This window comes from Lithobates pipiens, unplaced genomic scaffold, assembly GCF_037356315.1.
Source record: "Lithobates pipiens isolate NorthernLeopardFrog02 unplaced genomic scaffold, aLitPip1_a1.2 Scaffold_19, whole genome shotgun sequence".
NCBI lineage: Eukaryota > Metazoa > Chordata > Amphibia > Anura > Ranidae > Lithobates > Lithobates pipiens.
The window spans coordinates 163,445,944-163,463,484 of record NW_027507764.1 but is presented as its reverse complement, the minus strand read 5'-3'; positions in this window follow the sequence as shown (position 1 = coordinate 163,463,484).

Below are 17,541 nucleotides of genomic sequence, written 5' to 3'. Positions count from 1 at the left end.
TGAAACAGTCTTTAACTGAAACAGAAACAGCTGCATAAAGGGGTTAAAACTGAATGAGGAACAGCCAAACTCTGATACCAAGATGAGGCTGTGGAAGACAGATCTTTATTGTAGGTTATACATCATGGCAAGACTGTGCACAACAACAAGACACAGGGTAGTTATATTATATCAGTAAATTCTCTTCCAGGCAAACATTTTAAAGCAAACTGGGGTTTCATGATGTGCTGTTTAAGCTCTTTTGAAGAAGCATAAAGAAACAGGAAAGGCTGAGGACTATAGTCGCAGTGGTCGGCCAAGGAAATAATGCAGCAGATGAAAGACACATCATACTTCCTTCCCTTTGACATTGGAGGCAGCGCAGGACTGAGGGAAACCAGTGGGACCCAGGTACGCTCATCTACTGTCTAGAGAAGTCTGGCCAGAATTGGTCTTTATGGAAGAATTGCAGCCATACCACAGACATGGAAACAAGGCTAACTATGGACAAAAACATAAGAACTAGGGTGTAGACATGTGTGATTAGTTTCGTACGAATCTCAAATTCGTACGAATTTCCTTAAATTCGTACGTTCAGGAGGATCCAAAATACGAATTGCCATGCGTCCGAATTTTGTACGAAATACGAACTTTTGTTTATGAATTTCGGATCAGTCGTCATCGTTGACTCATTATTCATATTATGAGGGGCTCCCACCATCCCTGTGCTATGCTGACTTCCTCCTGGGGCTGTACATCTGCTGTTCTCATTATGAGATACTTCCACCATCCCTGTGTTGTCATACTGAGCACAGCAGGGGTACAGCCCTAGGAGGAAGTCAGTACAGCACAGAGATGGTGGGAGCCCCTCATAATGAGCACATGGCTGCCAAGCACAGCTGCTCCAGTTTTTGCCTGCTCCAGTTTTGATCCTGAAAATTCGTATTTCTGATCGGAAATTCTTCAACGGAATTTCGTATTTCGGATAAAAACCATACTTCCATCAGCATCTACTGTCATATTGAGGTATATATATTTTTACCTTTAAATTCATCTTAAAGAATGTTTGTAATTGTTACAACAAGTTAACGAACCTAACGACAATTCGTATCTCATACGAATCGAAATTGAATTTCGGACACAAATTACTAAGTACGAATTAATTCTGATACGAACCGTAACAGAACGAAACAAATTTATTGACGGCGCCCATGTCTACTAGGGTGTATAAAAATGGCAGTAGCAGGAGGCAGCTTGTTCTCTGAAGGAATAGAGAGCGGTACAATAATGAGTGTCTGAAGGCAACAGTGAAGTATGGTGAAGGTTCCTTGCAAGTTTGCATTTCTACAAATGAAGTTGGAGATTTGTTCAGAACCAGTAGTGTACTCAATGCTGAAAAATGCAGGCAGATATTTATCCATCATGCCCTACCATCAGGGAGGTATGTAATTGACCCCAAATGTATTCTGCAGCCGAACAACAAACACACAGCCAATGTCATTAAGAAATATCTTCAGCGTGAAGAAGAACAAGGATTCCTGGAAGTGATTGTTTGGCCCTATATATATATATATATATATATATATATATCCTCGTCTTTTTGTTTGCAGTTATACTTGCTGCTTAGGCTGTAAAACAATGTCCCTTGTCCTTGTGCATGACAGTTTGACATGGCATCAGCTACACTGCATGCCTAGTTATATAATTTTTGCAATTTTATTTGTTAAAGCGGAGTTCCAATAAAAAAAAAAAAAATAATAAAAGTCAGCAGCTACAAATACTGCAGCTGCTGACTTTTAATAATCGGACACTTACCTGTCCCAGGGTCCAGAGATGCAGGGGAACGAAGCCCCGCTCATCTCCCCCTCTTCTCCTCCGGCATTATCACTGTGGGCTCCCGGCTGTGGCTTCACATCTGGGCACGCACTGCGCGTGCGCGAGCTGTGCTGCACGCTGTGACTGGCCGGGCAATCATCTGGGACTTGTGACATGTCCCAGATGATTGCCGAGAGGGAGGAGGGAGTGGTGATCTCCCTTCTGGCGCATTTTTTGGTGGAACTCCGCTTTAACCTTTGTCTATATACCACATAGAACACATAGTAGGACATACAGTATCTCAGAAAAGTGAGTACACCCCTTTTGTGAGTTACCCTCAGTTTCTTTAGCAAGGCAGTGGTCATCTTGGAGGTGTGTTGGAATACTGTCCTGTGGCCCAGTTTCCAAAGGGAGGAGATCATGCTCTGCTTGGGTATGTCACAGTACATGTTGGCATTCATGGTTCCTTCAATGAACTGTAGCTCCCCAGTTCCGGCAGCATTCATGCAGCCCCAGACCATGACACTCCCACCACCATGCTTGACTTGACTTGTCTTTGTACTCCTCACCTGGTTGCCGCCACACACACTTGACACCAACTGAACCAAAAAAGTTTATCTTGGTCTCATCAGACCACAGGACATGGTTCCAGTAATCCATGTCCTTAGTCTGCTTGTCTTCAGCAAACTGTTTGCAGTTCTTCTTGTGCATCATCTTTAGAAGAGGCTTCTTTCTGGGACGACAGCCATGCAGACCAATTTGATGCAGTGTGCGGCATATGGTCTGAGCACTGACAGTCTGACCCCCCACCCCTTCAACCTTTTCAGCAATGCAATGCCCTCATACTGTACATCTTTTTCCCAAAGACAACCTCTGCATATGATGCTGAGCACGTGCACTCAACTTCTTTGGTTGACCATAGTGAAGCCTGTTCTGAGTGGAACCTGTCCTGTTTAACTGTTGTATGGTCTTGGGCACCAGTTTCAGGGTCTTGGCAATCTTTTTATAGCCTAGGCCATCTTTATGTAGAGCAACAATTCTTTTTTTTCAGATCCTCAGAGAATTTTTTGCCATGAGGTGTCATGTTTAAATTCCAGTGACCTGTATGAGAGGGTGAGAGTGATAACACCAAATTTAACACACCTGCTCCCCATTCACACCTGAGACCTTGTAACACTAACGAGTCACATGACACCTGGGAGGAGAAATGGCTAATTGTGCCTAATTTGGATATTTTCACTTAGGGGTGTACTCACTTTTGTTGCCAGCGGTTTAGACATTAATGGGTGTATGTTGAGTTATTTTGAGGGGACAACAAATTTACACTGTTATACAAGCTGTACACTCACTACTTTACATTGTAGCAAAGTGTAATTTCTTTAATGTTGTCACATGGAAAGATATAATAAAATATTTACAAAAATGTGAGGGGCGTACTTCCTTTTTTTTAGATACTGTAGCTACTTTCTATCTCTGTTGACAAAGTTGTATTTAATAGATATAACTACATAACAAGGAGCAAAACCTAAATCTCTCCTTTTTAGCTATATGGATATACTCAGTATAGACTCTCCATTGACCTCTATGTCTATTAAAGATAGATAAGAAATAATATAATGATATCACGGTTATGTCTAACCTTGTCAATATTTTTAAACAATTTAGCCTTCAAAGTGCAATGATTGCAATGAAGTGCCTCTTAATTTAGTAAATTCTATTCAATGGTCTGACTATCCTTATTCCTTCTGTCAGACAAATTATACAGTGAAGGCTATCATTACTGTGTGCTAATCAAACAGTATATGTTGGGTATAATGGATTTTATATGTGTATGTGTGGAATTTCGATGATTTCAGGTTACATTCAACTCTGCTGAAACTACTATGTGAAGTTTTAAGACACAGTAGTTAAACAATTCATCAGTTTAAAGCTGATGTTTTATTAAGGCAAATAAAAAGAAATTCATTGTACATTATGTGCTAAATGGTATTGCGTTTAGCATAGTTAGTGTAAAGAATTAATCATGGAAGTGACACATACAGTTAATCAGTTGAGCTCTCATCAGCTCTGAACTGTAGAATGGTCTGTTAGGTATATTGGCATTTTTATTTAACATGACACAAGATAAGCTAACAACAAAATGTAGGCATAGAGATAAGCAAGCACCTCCGAGAGGTTGGATGAATCAATTCAGACAATTATCTACATTTCCTGGATATGTGTAATTTTTTGTTATCTACAAAAAGAAACATAAGGTATATTTCAGAAATACAGGCAATCAGGATTCATTAATTACATAATTGTTAGTAGATTTGGTAAATCACCATGCAAATGTTCATTAAAAAAATTGCCTGACTAGTGAGGATCAGATTTGTCAACTCTGGCCCATGCATTCAGTTTGCTGACCAGATAACTTACCTGTAGCATACAAAGATTACTTCTAGCAGAGGAAGCCTATTTTTTTCCATATGGAATTCCCAACATCATCTGCACACTAGATACAATGTCAGATTGGATATAATAAATTGTAATGAAAGGAAATACCTAAGCTATTCTCAGCATTCTTCAGAACGAATTTGTTTTTGTCTGACATTGAGATGCTCAAACCTCACCAGTTGGTGAGTCAGCGACCCAAATCATGCATAGTTTAGTTCTAACTACAGTGGCTAGCTGCAAACTTGACCACTTACAGCCCCGGACCAATATGCAGCCAAAGGACCAAGCCCCTTTTTGTGATTCGGCACTGCGTCACTTTAACTGAAAATTGCGCGGTCGTGCGACGTGACTCAGAAACAAAATTGGCGTCCTTTTTTTCCCACAAATAGAGCTTTCTTTTGGTGGTATTTGATCACCTCTGCGGTTTTTATTTTTTGCGCTATAAACAAAAATAGAGCAACAATTTTGAAAAAAATACAATATTTTTAACTTTTTGCTATAATAAATATCCCCCAAAAATATATAAAAAACATTTTTTTTCCTCAGTTTAGGCCGATACATATTCTTCTACATATTTTTGGTAAAAAAAAATCACAATTAGCGATTATTGATTGGTTTGTGCAAAAGTTATAGCGTTTACAAAATAAGGGATAGTTTTATAGCATTTTTATTAATATATTTTTTTTACTAGTAATTGCGGCGATCAACGATTTTTATTGTGACTGCGACATTATGGTGGATACATCAGACATTTTTGACACATTTTTGGGACCATTGTCATTTATACAGCAATCAGTGCTATTTAAATGCACTGATTCCTGTGTAAATAACACTGGCAGTGAAGGAGTTAACCACTAGGGGGCAGTGTAGTGTTATGTATGACAATATGTGTCTTTTTTTATTGTAGGGGGTGTGGCCTGGCATGTGACATCACTGATCATCCTTCCCTATAAAAGGGAAGAGATGATCGGTGACAGCCACACAGGGAAGCACGGGGAGATGTTTGTTTACACAGACCTCTCCTCGTTCTTCAGCTCTGTGACCTGATCACGGGACACCAGCGTTGATCGGGTCTGCTGGTCCCATGGCCACTGTTACGGAGCACAGGACCGGGTCGGAAGCAAGCTGCCGGCGGGCACTTAAACAGGTACGTGCTTGTGCCCAGCTGTGCCATTCTGCTGACGTACATTGACGTGAGGTGGTCCTTAAGTAGTTAAGCAGGGTATACACGGGGGTTGAGTTGAATTTAAAAAAAATATCCCACTTCCAAACACAAGTATAACTCCCACAATGCTATTGTATTTTGACAGTGGGGACTTCCCCCGTCAGAATATACAGATCAGCACTGCAGTTATTGGCTGCAAGCATGGAACAAATGCTGGTTTTCCAGCAGCACTGTTCAACACAAGCTGGTCTAACAGCTGGCTGTTGAGCAGACAAGGATGCACATGTTTCAAAATGTGGCCTGTTCCTGCTGAACTGTTCCTGTTTTATGGAACATGAGACAAGATAAGCTAACAACTTCCTGTTCCTGCCTGTTCCTGCTCCAGGTCAGTGATCAAGAAGTGAAGCCTAACACTTGCCACACACTAATCAAAATTCAGCTAGTTCAGCAGGGACCGGACAAATTTTGATCAGTGTGTGGACTCCCCTGCTTAACAGAAGTTGATTGTTTGATCAACTTAATTCAGTTGGAAATGTTTTTTCAGTCCGTGGCTATAACCTATCCATTGCAGTGAGCAGCCAGGAAAATCACAAGATTATAATGTGCTATGGAAGCAATAGAAAAATATGGATTGAGTATTTATCAATAGCTTCCAACTGTCTCTATTTGGGGGGATTGTCACTCTTTTGGAACTAAATCCCTCTGTCCCTTTTCCTCCTCAGTTGTCACTCTTTTTTTATCTTATTTATGGACAACTACTGAAAATGTGCTAACCACCAAACTTGTTATACTATACTAAATCTCCCAATTCTTTAAATTATTGCATTTGTTGGTTTAAAAAGCTAGTATAAAGGAAAAAAAAAAGCACTTGTGAGTTTAACTAGTTCCTGACTGCCTGCCACAGTTTTACTGCGGCAAGTCGACTCTTCTGCGTGAATCGCTGCCATGGTACGTTGAGTGTGCACGGCCGCCTAGGGGGCGCACGCGCATGGCCCAGATGCGCCCGCGCCAATCTAAAGTCGCTTCAGAACCGATCAGTCTCCAGACCTAGGCCAATGATTTCTGGCCTGCACCTGTTGATCAGTTCTGGCGAATGAGAGACTGTCCTCTGCAAGTACGTGTAAACACAGGCAGAGGAAGTGATGTCACCTCCCCTCTTGGAAGCTTGGAAGCGGCCAGCTTAGAGAAGGAAGGGCTGAGCCCAGCCCTGACAGACCCTGAATACGATCCACAAAATTCGCCCCCTCGTAATCCACTTTAACCAACAGATTGCAACCTTGTTTACTCCTGATCGCATTGTTTGCGTTGATGAGTGCCTGATTAAATTTTTGGGCCTCTTGTCTTTCAAACAGTATCTTCCCAGCAAGCGTACCAGATATGGGGTTGAGTGGTAAAAGCTGTGTGAAAGGGAAACAGGCTATACATATAGTTTTAGGTAGGGATGAGCCGAACACCCCCCGGTTTGGTTCGCACCAGAACTTTCAAACAGACCTAAAATTTGTACGAACTTTAGAACCCCATTGAAGTCTATGGGACTCGAACGTTCAAAATTAAAAGTGCTCATTTTAATGGCTAATATGCAAGATACTGTCCTAAAAATGGTTTGGGGACCTGGCTCCTGCCCCAGGGGACATGGGTCAATGCCTAAAAGGTTTTTAAAAATGGCTGTTTTGGCAGGAGCACTGATTTTAATGACAATTAAAGTGAAAAAAAAAGTGAAATATTCCTTTAAATATCGTGCCTGGGGGGTGTCTATAGTATGCATGTGAAGTGCCACGTGTTTCCCGTGTTTAGAACAGCCCCTGTACAAAATGACATTTAACGGAAATAACGTCATTTAAAACTGCTTGCCGTTCTGATGTTATATCTGGTTCCGGCAATATGGATGAAAATCATTGAGAAAAATGGCATGGGTAGCCCCCCCTGCCCATTACCAGCCCATTTGGGTCTTGTACGGATATTAAGGGAAACCCAGTACCCATATTAAAAAAAGAAAATACGTGTGGCCCCCAGGCCCTATCTATTCAGAACAGCAGTATACAGGCAGTGCAAACAAGACAGGGACTGTGTAGGTTTGTTGTGTTAAGTAGAATCTGTTTGTAATTTTCAACTAGTAAATTTTTAAAGTGTAGCTACAGTCAAAAAATCTATTTTTAAGCTTTTTGGAAAACATAGGGAAGGGTTATCACCCCTGTATAATTTGTTTTGCCGTCCGTCTTTTTTCATCTCACTTCCTGTTGTCTCCTTCCGTTTGCAAGTAGGAGACGATTGTAAGTTGGATGTTTGAAAGTAGGGGCCTGCCCTATATGCTCTGCAGAAATGGCGGAACAAGGTGTTGGTGTTGCCACAACATTGTAAGCCCTCAAAGTGACTCTTGGTGGGCGCTGGAGTGCCCTGCTGTGAACGATTATATCAAGAATTGTAATTACATGCCATTGTTGAACAGTGGTAGAAAAATTGGGCCTTTGGTGGTTGTGGTGCTGGTGCCACAACACTATAAGTCCTCACAGTTACTCTCGGTGGGCACAGGAACGGGCCCTGCTGTGAAATATCATATCAAGAATTGTAATTACATGCCCCTGTAAAACAGGGGCTGAAAAATCGGGCCTTAGGCACTGGTGCTGGTGCCACGACACTGCAACCTCTCCCATATACTCTAGTTGTAGTGCAGGAATGAGCCCGGCTACAAAGCATTGCATCAAAAATTGTAATTAAACGCCCCTGTTAAACAGGGGCAGAAAAATTGGGCTGATGGCATCACCCAAAACCAAAAGTGTTCTTCCAACATATCAGCGGAGGAGGAAGAGGATAGACAATCAACATAACAGGACAGTCACTCAGCATCAGCATAGGCAGTCTTGAAGGGATGTGATATTTCAAAAAAAATTATTCTGTTACATCAGCTTCAGGTGCTTGGTAGCTGTGGGTGATCCAAGACTGATTCATCTTGATGAAGGTCAGTCATTCGACTGAGTCGGTGGACAGGCGCACCCTCTGATCGGTAACAAAGCCACTAGCAGCACTGAAGGTGCGTTCTGAAAGAACGCTGGATGCAGGACAGGCCAGTAGCTCAATTGCATACTGTGCAAGCTCTGGCCAGTAATCCATCCTCAAGACCCAGTAAGCTATAGGATTTTCGGTGGGGAAGGTGTCCAAGTACGACCTTGCCCCTAGGTATTCCTGCACCATGTAAATCAGACGCTGGCGATGGTTGCTGGAACCGATCATACCTTGGGGCTGCGGACTAAAAAATTGTCTGAACGCATCGGTCAGACGGCCACCTACTCCACCGCTCCTTCTGACCGATGCCTCAGCAACACATTGTCCAGGACCAGGAGTTTGTAACCTCCCAGTCTCTGGGAACGCGTTGCACAGACCTTTCTGCAAGGCCTCCCGGAGAGGTCTCATCCTCTGCTCCCTCTGCGACGGCAAGATAAGGTTGGCAACCTTACCCTTGTACCGTGGATCAAAGAGAGTGGCCAGCCAGTAATGGTCCCTCTCCTTGATCCGAAGAATACGAGGATCCTTCCGCAGGCTTTGCAGGATCAGGGAGGCCATGCAGCGTAGGTTAGCTGAGGCATTCGGTCCGGAGTCCTCTGGGTCACTAAGGACAACATGATCCGCAGCTACCTGCTCCCAGCCACGTACAAGTCCACGGGTTTCTTAGGACAGTAAATCATCCCTACAAGACTGCTGCTGCTGCTGCTGATGCTGAGTGCCAGCCTCCACCTCCATGCTGACACAATCATCCTCCTCTTCCTCCTCCTCCTCCTCATCCTCTTCCTGTGTGATGGGTGGCACAGCAGGAACACTGTCTGGATAAAGGGGGCCTTGAGAGGCAAGGAAGTCCTCCTCTTCCTGCCTCTGTTTTGCCTCAAGTGCCCTGTCCATTATTCCACGCAGCGTATGCTCTAAAGGAGTGGACAAGAAGTACAGTGTGACTGATGCATGCACTGTCACTGCTCACCATTCTTGTGGCCTCCTCAAACGGTGACAGGACAGTGCATGCATCCCTGATCATGCCCCACTGGCGCGGTGAGAAAAAACCGAGCTCCCGTGACCCTGTCCTGGTGCCGTAGTCACACAGGTACTTATTGATGGCCCTCTGCTGCGTATGCAGCCGCTGCAGCATGGCCAACGTTGAGTTCCACCTGGTGGGCATGTCACATGTAAGGCGGTTCTTGGGCAGGTTCAACTCCTTTTGGAGCTCAGCCAGCCGAGCACAGGCATTAAATGATCGGCAGAAATGCACACAGACTTTCCTGGCCTGCTTCATGACATCCTGTAAGCCGGGGTACCTGCCCAAGAACCGCTGCACCACCAGGTTAAGGACGTGAGCCACACAGGGCACATGGGTCAGTTGTCCCTGTCGGATGGGCGGAGAGGAGGTTGGTGCCATTGTCGCAAACCACCATTCCTGGCTTAAGCTGGCATGGCGTCAACCACCTCTCGGCCTGCCCCTGCAGAGCTGACAAAACATCTGCCCCAGTGTGGCTCCTGTCCCCCAAACAAACCAGCGCAAGCACGGCATGGCATTGTTTTGCCTGCGTACTTGCGTAGCCCCTGGAACGCCTACGGAGCACCGCTGGTTCCGAGGACAGAGCACTGGTAGAGTCCATGGAGGAAGAAGAAGAGGAGGGGGTGGAGGAGAGAGGTGTGACACAACCAATAGTAGCATTTTGGAGGCGTGGTGGCGGAACAACCTCCAACACTACTGCACCTTGTCCTGCATCCTTCACAGCTGCCAGAAGAGTGACCCAATGGGCCGTGAAAGACAGGTAACGTCCCTGTCCATGCCTGCTGGACCATGAGTCAGCGGTAATATGCACCTTACCGCTGACCGCCCTGTCCAGCGAGGCAAGGACATTGCCATCCACATGCCGGTAGAGAGCCGAAATCGCCTTCCGTGAGAAAAAGTGGCATTTGGGGACCTGCCACTGAGGAACCGCACATTGTACAAACTCACGGAAGGGGGCCGAGTCTACCAACTGAAAAGGCAACAGTTGAAGTGCTAGCAATTTAGCCAAGCTAGGATTCAACCGCTGGGCATGTGGATGGCTGGGAGTGAACTTCTTTCGGCGGGCCAGCAGCTGGGGCAGGGACATTTGCCTGCTATAATCGGATGTGGGTATACTGCTAGCAGAGTGCCCGTAAGCACTTGGCTGTGACACACCTAATTCTACACCTTCATTCCTCCCAGAGCAGGTTTCAGAGAGGACTGAAGGTCTAGTGGGGTTGGAGATCCCAGCTGATGAGGAGCAAGGAGAGGTCTGCTTTGTTCTTTGGTGTGGGTCTTTGAGGTACGCTTGCCAACGAGCTGCATGGCAGGTCAACATATGTCTGGTCAAGCATGTGGTGCCCAAGCGGCTGATGTTTTGGCCACGCGAGATACACTTGAGACATATGTTGCAAATAGCAGCGGTGCGATCTGATGCACTCGTCTCTAAAAAGGCCCACACCAAAGAACTTTTATAATAACACGCAGAGGCAGCGCCCTGCACAGGCGGAGCTCTGTGGTGTGGTTCAGTCGGTGTGCTGCCCCTAAGCTGGCCCCCGGAGGGCATCCTGCCTCATTGGACATGTGCCTCCTCCTCCTCCTCCTCCTCTCTCCTACCAGGCACCCACGTGGAGTCAGTGCCCTCATCATCCCCTCCCTCTTCATCGCTGGAGCAAACCTGGCAGTATGCGGCAGCTTGTGGAACATGACTGCCAAATTGCTGTCTTTCTTGAGCATCCCCTCTCTCTTCGCTCACGCTACTGCCTTCCTCTAGCTGAGTATCATCATCAGAGCCTACAAAATACTGGGCATCCTCCTAGAGCATGTACCCAACACTGTGCTCAAAGAGTTCAGGAGACTCCTCAGGAGGACGTGGTGGGTCTAGGGAAGGAGTCACTGTTGATGACATTGAGAGAAGGGAAGACGATGCGTTGGCAGCTGCTTTGCTAGTACCCTGAGCCTGGGTGAGAGAGGATGAGGAGGATGAAGAGGGCTTGGTCATCCACTCTACCAAGTGTTCGGCATGTTGCGGCTCAACATGTCCAGCTGCCGAAAAGAAGGACAAGCGTGTCCCATGGCTACGTGCTGATGATGACGATGCACCACGTCCACGACCAGCACAGTTGTCTCTAGACACAGAGCTTGCTTGCCATCTTTTATCGGCTCGCGCCTGTCTGCCTCTCCTTGCTGGCCTTCCAGACATGGTAATGGCCTGAAGGGAGATGGGAAAACCAGCAATTGGGTAGTGTATATTGTGCTGGAGGCACACACAACACCCACTCCTGCAGATGGCGGATGGCTCAATTAGAGAAGAGCTGACTGCAAGCTCTATTTAAAAACAGCAATATAGCTAGCTATATAGGTGGATATAACGGTGTATTCTGCGGTCAGGGCACGCAGACAGCACACACAATCTCCTACAGCTGACTGCAAGCTCTATTTAAAAAGAGCAATATAGCTAGATATATAGGTGGAAATTTTAAGAGACCCTAATCTGGAAAGTTTGCAGTTAAAATAAAAGTGCAAAAAAATAAAAGTAAAATAAAAAAGCCAAAAATAGTTGTCATTTTAATTTTCCTCTCTATATTGTTCTCTATCTATTATTCTCTATCTATTGTTCTCTCTTTCTATTGTTCTCTCTCTATTGTTACTGTATTTTATTTTATTGTATTTGCTTTGCAGGTATAGTATGTCTTACTGTTATACTGTAATGTTACTTTGTTTTATTGTTAACCATTATTTGCTTTGCAGGTAATCCATTCAGCTGCAGCCCAGGTTTATTTATTCTGACAGCAACAGCGTTTGCTCTCATAATACCGAAAGCCATAACTCCACCTCTGTAGGAGGTGATTTCACCACCGCAGTTAAAAAAAAGACCATATATGCTGAAGCAAGGGGCAGGAGTGGAGGGGCAATTTGCCCCTAACATTAGGGGCGGATTGCTCCATGCTTCGGCATATATTTTTTACTTTTTTTATCACAAATTCTTGTTGTTTTATTGAGTTAATGTTTTATTGTTACAATTGTTCGCTTTTCTGGTACATAATTCAGCTGCAGCACTGATTTATTTATTTTGACAGCAACAGCATTTGCTCTCATGATACTTAAATCAGCAACTCCAGCGATGTAGGAGGTGATTTCACCACGACAGTTAAAAAAACGGTGCAGGTATGCCCATCGCTAGAAGTGGGTGGACTCAAGGCAGTATTCTAATGTTGGGTATATTGTCAGAAACCATGAAATCAGACCGAGACAGAAGTACAGTTAAATCACACTTGTTTAACCGCTTGGCGTCCATGCTATAGCCAAATGACGGCCACAGCACAGATCTGAATTTCCAGGAGGCCATCATATGACATCCTCCCCTTTTCACGTCCTCCCCTTTGCTCTGCTGCACACTGTTATTGTCACTGAGATTCGGGTGATCACAGACCCAAGTAATGGGCCGATCACGGCGCCTTACCATGTGATGTAAACAAAAGCTCTGTAATCTTTTTTTTTCGCCTCACGCTGACAGCACTGGCTTATGTGCAAGGAAAAAGCAGTTCCGAAGAGGAAGGAGGAACAGCTGCCTCATCTGTGCCCACAATTACCATCTGCCAGTACCCACAGTTCCCACCAGTGTCACCTATCAATTCCCACAAGTGCCACTTATCAATGTCCACCACTGGTGCCAATCAGTGCCTCATCAGTGCCACCTAGCAGTGCTGCCTATCAGTGTAACCTACCAATGCTGATCAGTGCCCATTATTGCCACCTGTCAGTGCTCATCACTGCCACCCAACAGTGCCCATCACTGCCAGCTATCAGTGCCACCTATTAGTGCCACTTCTCAGTGCCCACTAGTGCCACCTATCAATGCCATTTAGTGCCACCCATCAGTACCTCCTCTCAGTGTACACCAGTGCCGCCAGTGTCACCTCTCAGTGCACTATCAGTGCCCACCAGTGCTGCCTATCAGTGCCCACCAGTGCTGCCTATCAGTGCCCACCAGTGCCACCTTATCGGTGCCCATAAATGCAGTCCATTGGTGCCCATCAGTGTAGCCCATCAGTGAAGCTTATCTGTGCCCATCAGTGCAGCCTCATCAGCGTACATCAATGAAGGAGAAAAATTACCTATTTGCAAAATTTTATAACAAAATATAAAAATATATATATATTTTTTTTAAATTCGGTCTTTTTAAAACATTTTTTAACTAAAAATAAAAACCAATGAGGTGATAAAATACCACCAAAATAAATCTCTATTTGTGGGAGAAAAATATACAAATTTCAGTGTTGTATGACCGTGCAATTGTCATTCAAAGTGCATCAGTGCTTAAAACTAAAAATTGGTCTGGGCAGGAGGGGGGTTTAAGTGCCCAGCAAGCAAGTGGTTAATAAGAAATGTAGTAAAAACATAGCCAAAGTTCAGCAACCAGAATGGATAGTCAGCCAAGCCAGAAGTCAGAGATCAAAGTAGTGAAACAGCAAGCAGGATCTGGAGCCAGAAGGGATGTCAGAAAAGCCAGTCTAAAAACAGGAATGCAGGAGATAGTTTCTTGTGATGTGACCAGGGCGAAGGTAGAGTTCCTCTGGACTGGACAGCTTAAGTAGGCAGGACTGATGAGCAGGATCATCAACAGCTAAATAACTGTGGAGAGAGGTGGGAGCTGGCAATTAGCCGACAGCTGAGTGGCCAGCTCCGAGAAGGAAGGGCTGAGCCCAGCCCTGACAGTACCCCCTCCTCAACAGAGGACCACCAGGCTTGAAGAGAAAACATCTATGGAAATCACGGCGGAGGACAGGGGCGTGTACAGTACATCCGAGGATGAGACCCAAGAGCGTTCCTCCGGACCATACCCTTTCCAATGCACCAGGTACTGTATGCAGCCACAGAACTTACGAGAGTCAACAGTGGGCTGTACTTTATACTCCTCATGGTTCTCAACCTGTACAGGGTGAGGATGTGGCACCAAGGTGGTAAAGTGGTTGCAGAACAAAGGTTTAAATAAGGAGACATGAAATACATTTGAAATACGCATATTAGAAGGAAGGTCTAATGCATAAGTCACTGGGTTAATCCTGCAAAAAATACGGAAAGGCCCAATAAACTGAGGTACGAACTTCAGTGAGGGAACACAAAGTTGTAGGATGCGAAATAACAGCCATACGCTGTCCCCAACCTGGTATGAAGGTGAAGGCAGGCGTCTGTGGTTAGCATGGAGTCTGTACCTATTATTAGCATGACACAAAGCCTCCTGAACTTGTGCCCAAGTGGAACAAAGACCACGGAGATGCTCCTCTAATGCAGGAATACTCTGTGGAACAAATGAGTCAGGCAACATGGAAGGTTGGAAACCATAATTCGCCATAAACAGGGACAATCGGGAAGCAGAATTCAAGGCACTGTTGTGAGCAAACTCTGACCACAGTAATAGGTCTGACCAGTTGTTATGATGGTCAGAAATATAGCAACTTAGGAATTGCTCCAAGGACTGATTGGCTGGTTCTGCGGCCCCATTAGAGTGTGGATGATACACAGAAGAGAAAGCAAGCTGAATTCCCAACTGTTCACAAAAGGCTCGCCAGAACCAGGACAAAACTGACTACCCCTGTCTGAGACAATCACCTTGGGTAGCCCATGTTAGCGAAAGATGTCTCAAGCAAAAATGGAAGCCAGTTTCTTAGAAGTAGGCAACTTCTTAAGTGGAATTCAATGACACATCTTTGAGAACCAGTCAACCACCATATGAATAACAGTGTTGCCTTAGGAGTTGGGTAACTCCACAATGAAATCCATAGACAGGTGGGTACAGGGCCTCTCTTCATTGGGTATGAGTTGTAGGAGGCCCACTGGAAGTTGTTGTGGAGTCTTACTCTGAGCACACATGGAACAGGCAGCTACGAAGGCAGTTATATCAACACAGAATAGGCCACTAGAAATGTTGGAAAATGGTCCAAAAGAGTTTATTCTTCCCAGGATGGCCAGCTGCCTTGGGAGAATAGTAAGTCTGGAGAATGGCAGTATGGAGACTCTCTGCGACAAAGCAGCGGTCACAAGGTTTCTCAGGAGGAGCATGGACCTGAGCAGCAAGAATTTTGTCACCGAAAGGAGAAGTGAGACTGGTGCGAACCGTAGCCAGAATACGATCAGGAGGAATCACAGGAACCGGAACCGGAACCGACTCCAACTTGGAAGTGGAGGAAAATTGTCGTGACAAGGCGTCAGCCTTTACATTCTTAGTACCGAATACCGAATTCTTAGTAAGAATGAGACAATGTAATTGAAACTAGAAAAGAAAAGAGCACCTAGCTCCCTTCTGAGAGAGAGGCGTTTAGGCTCAGACAAATGTGAGATTCTTATGGTCAGTAAGAATGAGAACTGGCACAGTGGTACCTTCGAGGAGATGTCTCCATTCTTTCAGTGCTAAAATGATCGCCAACAGCTCTCTGTCACCAATCTCGTAATTGCACTCCACAGGTGACAATTTCTTGGAAAAGTAGCCACAAGGATGCATAGCGCTCTCAGAGGTAGGATGTTGAGACAGAAGGGCGCCAACACCAGTCTCAGAAGCATCAACCTCAAATATAAAAGGTAACATAGGATCAGGATGTGCCAACATAGGAGCAGAAACAAAGGCAGCCTTGAGACTCTCAAATAGACATGGGTGCCGTCAAAAAATTTGTTTTGTTTCGTTCCGTTTCGTTCTGTACGAAAAAAAATCGTATTTCATAATTTGTGTATGAAATTCAATTCGGATTCGTACGAAATACTAATTTTCGTTAGATTCGTAAACTTTTCGGAACAATTACGAATGTTCGTTATGATGAATTTATCATTATGAGGGGTTCCCACCATCTATGTGCTGTGCTGACTTCCTCTGATTGGTGAACAAAACACTTATACCGCGTACACATGATCAAACAATCGGGTGGAAAAGTCCGGCAAACTCAAGTCCGCCAGACAATCCCCCCGTGTGTAGCCTCCGGCATACTTTTTTGACCCGAAAGTACGGCGGACTTAGAAAGTAGTTTTGCACTCCAATCTTCCCGCCGGAATCGCATTTCGGAGGACAATCTGGCCGTGCGCATGCCAGTCCGCCATACTTTTGAAATGAACATACTTTTCCAGCCCGGAGAAAAGTCTGCTCATTTTGAGCGGGTCTCCAGGTAGGCGGGGCCCACAAAGGAGACATCGCTGGCCCCTCCACCTGGTATGGACTTAAAGGGGAACCCCAACGCCGAAAAAAATCGGCGTGGAGGTTCCCCCCAGGTTCACATCAGACCCTTGTCTGAGCACGCTACCCGGCTGGCCAGGAAAGGGGAGACGAGCGAACGCCCCCCCCCCCCCCGAGCCGTACCAGGCCGCGTGCCCTCAACATGGGGGGTGCCTTGGGGAAGGGGGGCCGCGTGGCCCCCCCCACCCCAAAGCACCTTGTCCCCATGTTGATGAGGACAAGGGCCTCTTCCCGACAACCCTGGCCGTTGGTTGTCGGGGTCTGCGGGTGGGGGGCTTATCGGAATCCGAGAGCCCCCTTTAATAAGTCTTGTCCCCCTCTTTGGTTCTTCTGCCACCACGCCTTCTTATAGCTCTTTTACAGGCGGTGGCCCGGTCTTCTATCGACGCTCGTCGCATCCTCCACTCACAATGGCTCAGACGCGATGCGCAGCAACTTATATAGGGACATCACTGGATGATGTCCCCGCCCATTATGGTGTCACAGTCCCAGAGGATGCTGGGACTGTGACATCATAACAGGCGGGGACATCATCCGGTGATGTCCCTATATCAGTCGCCGCGCGCCCAGTCCCCGTCATTGTGAGAGGAGGGAGCGACGAGTCAACATCTGAAGAGAAGAAAAGAACAGAAGGCGGTGACGACGACGATAGCGGCGACAGAAGACCGGGCCACCGCCTGTAAAAGAGCTATAAGAAGGCGTGGTGGCCCGGCAGAAGAACCGAAGAGGGGGACAAGACCCCTGAAGTTGGAAGAAGAGGCCGGCGGCGAGGAAGAAAGCCGGGCTCCTCCGCTAGTAAAAGAGCTAGCAGAAGATAGCGGAGGAGTCCGGCGAGAAGACCCCCGAAGACGGAGGAGCCCCGGAGCTGTGCAATAAACTATTTTTACCCTGTGTCGTGTTTTTTTTGTACTTTTTTTCACAGGTGAA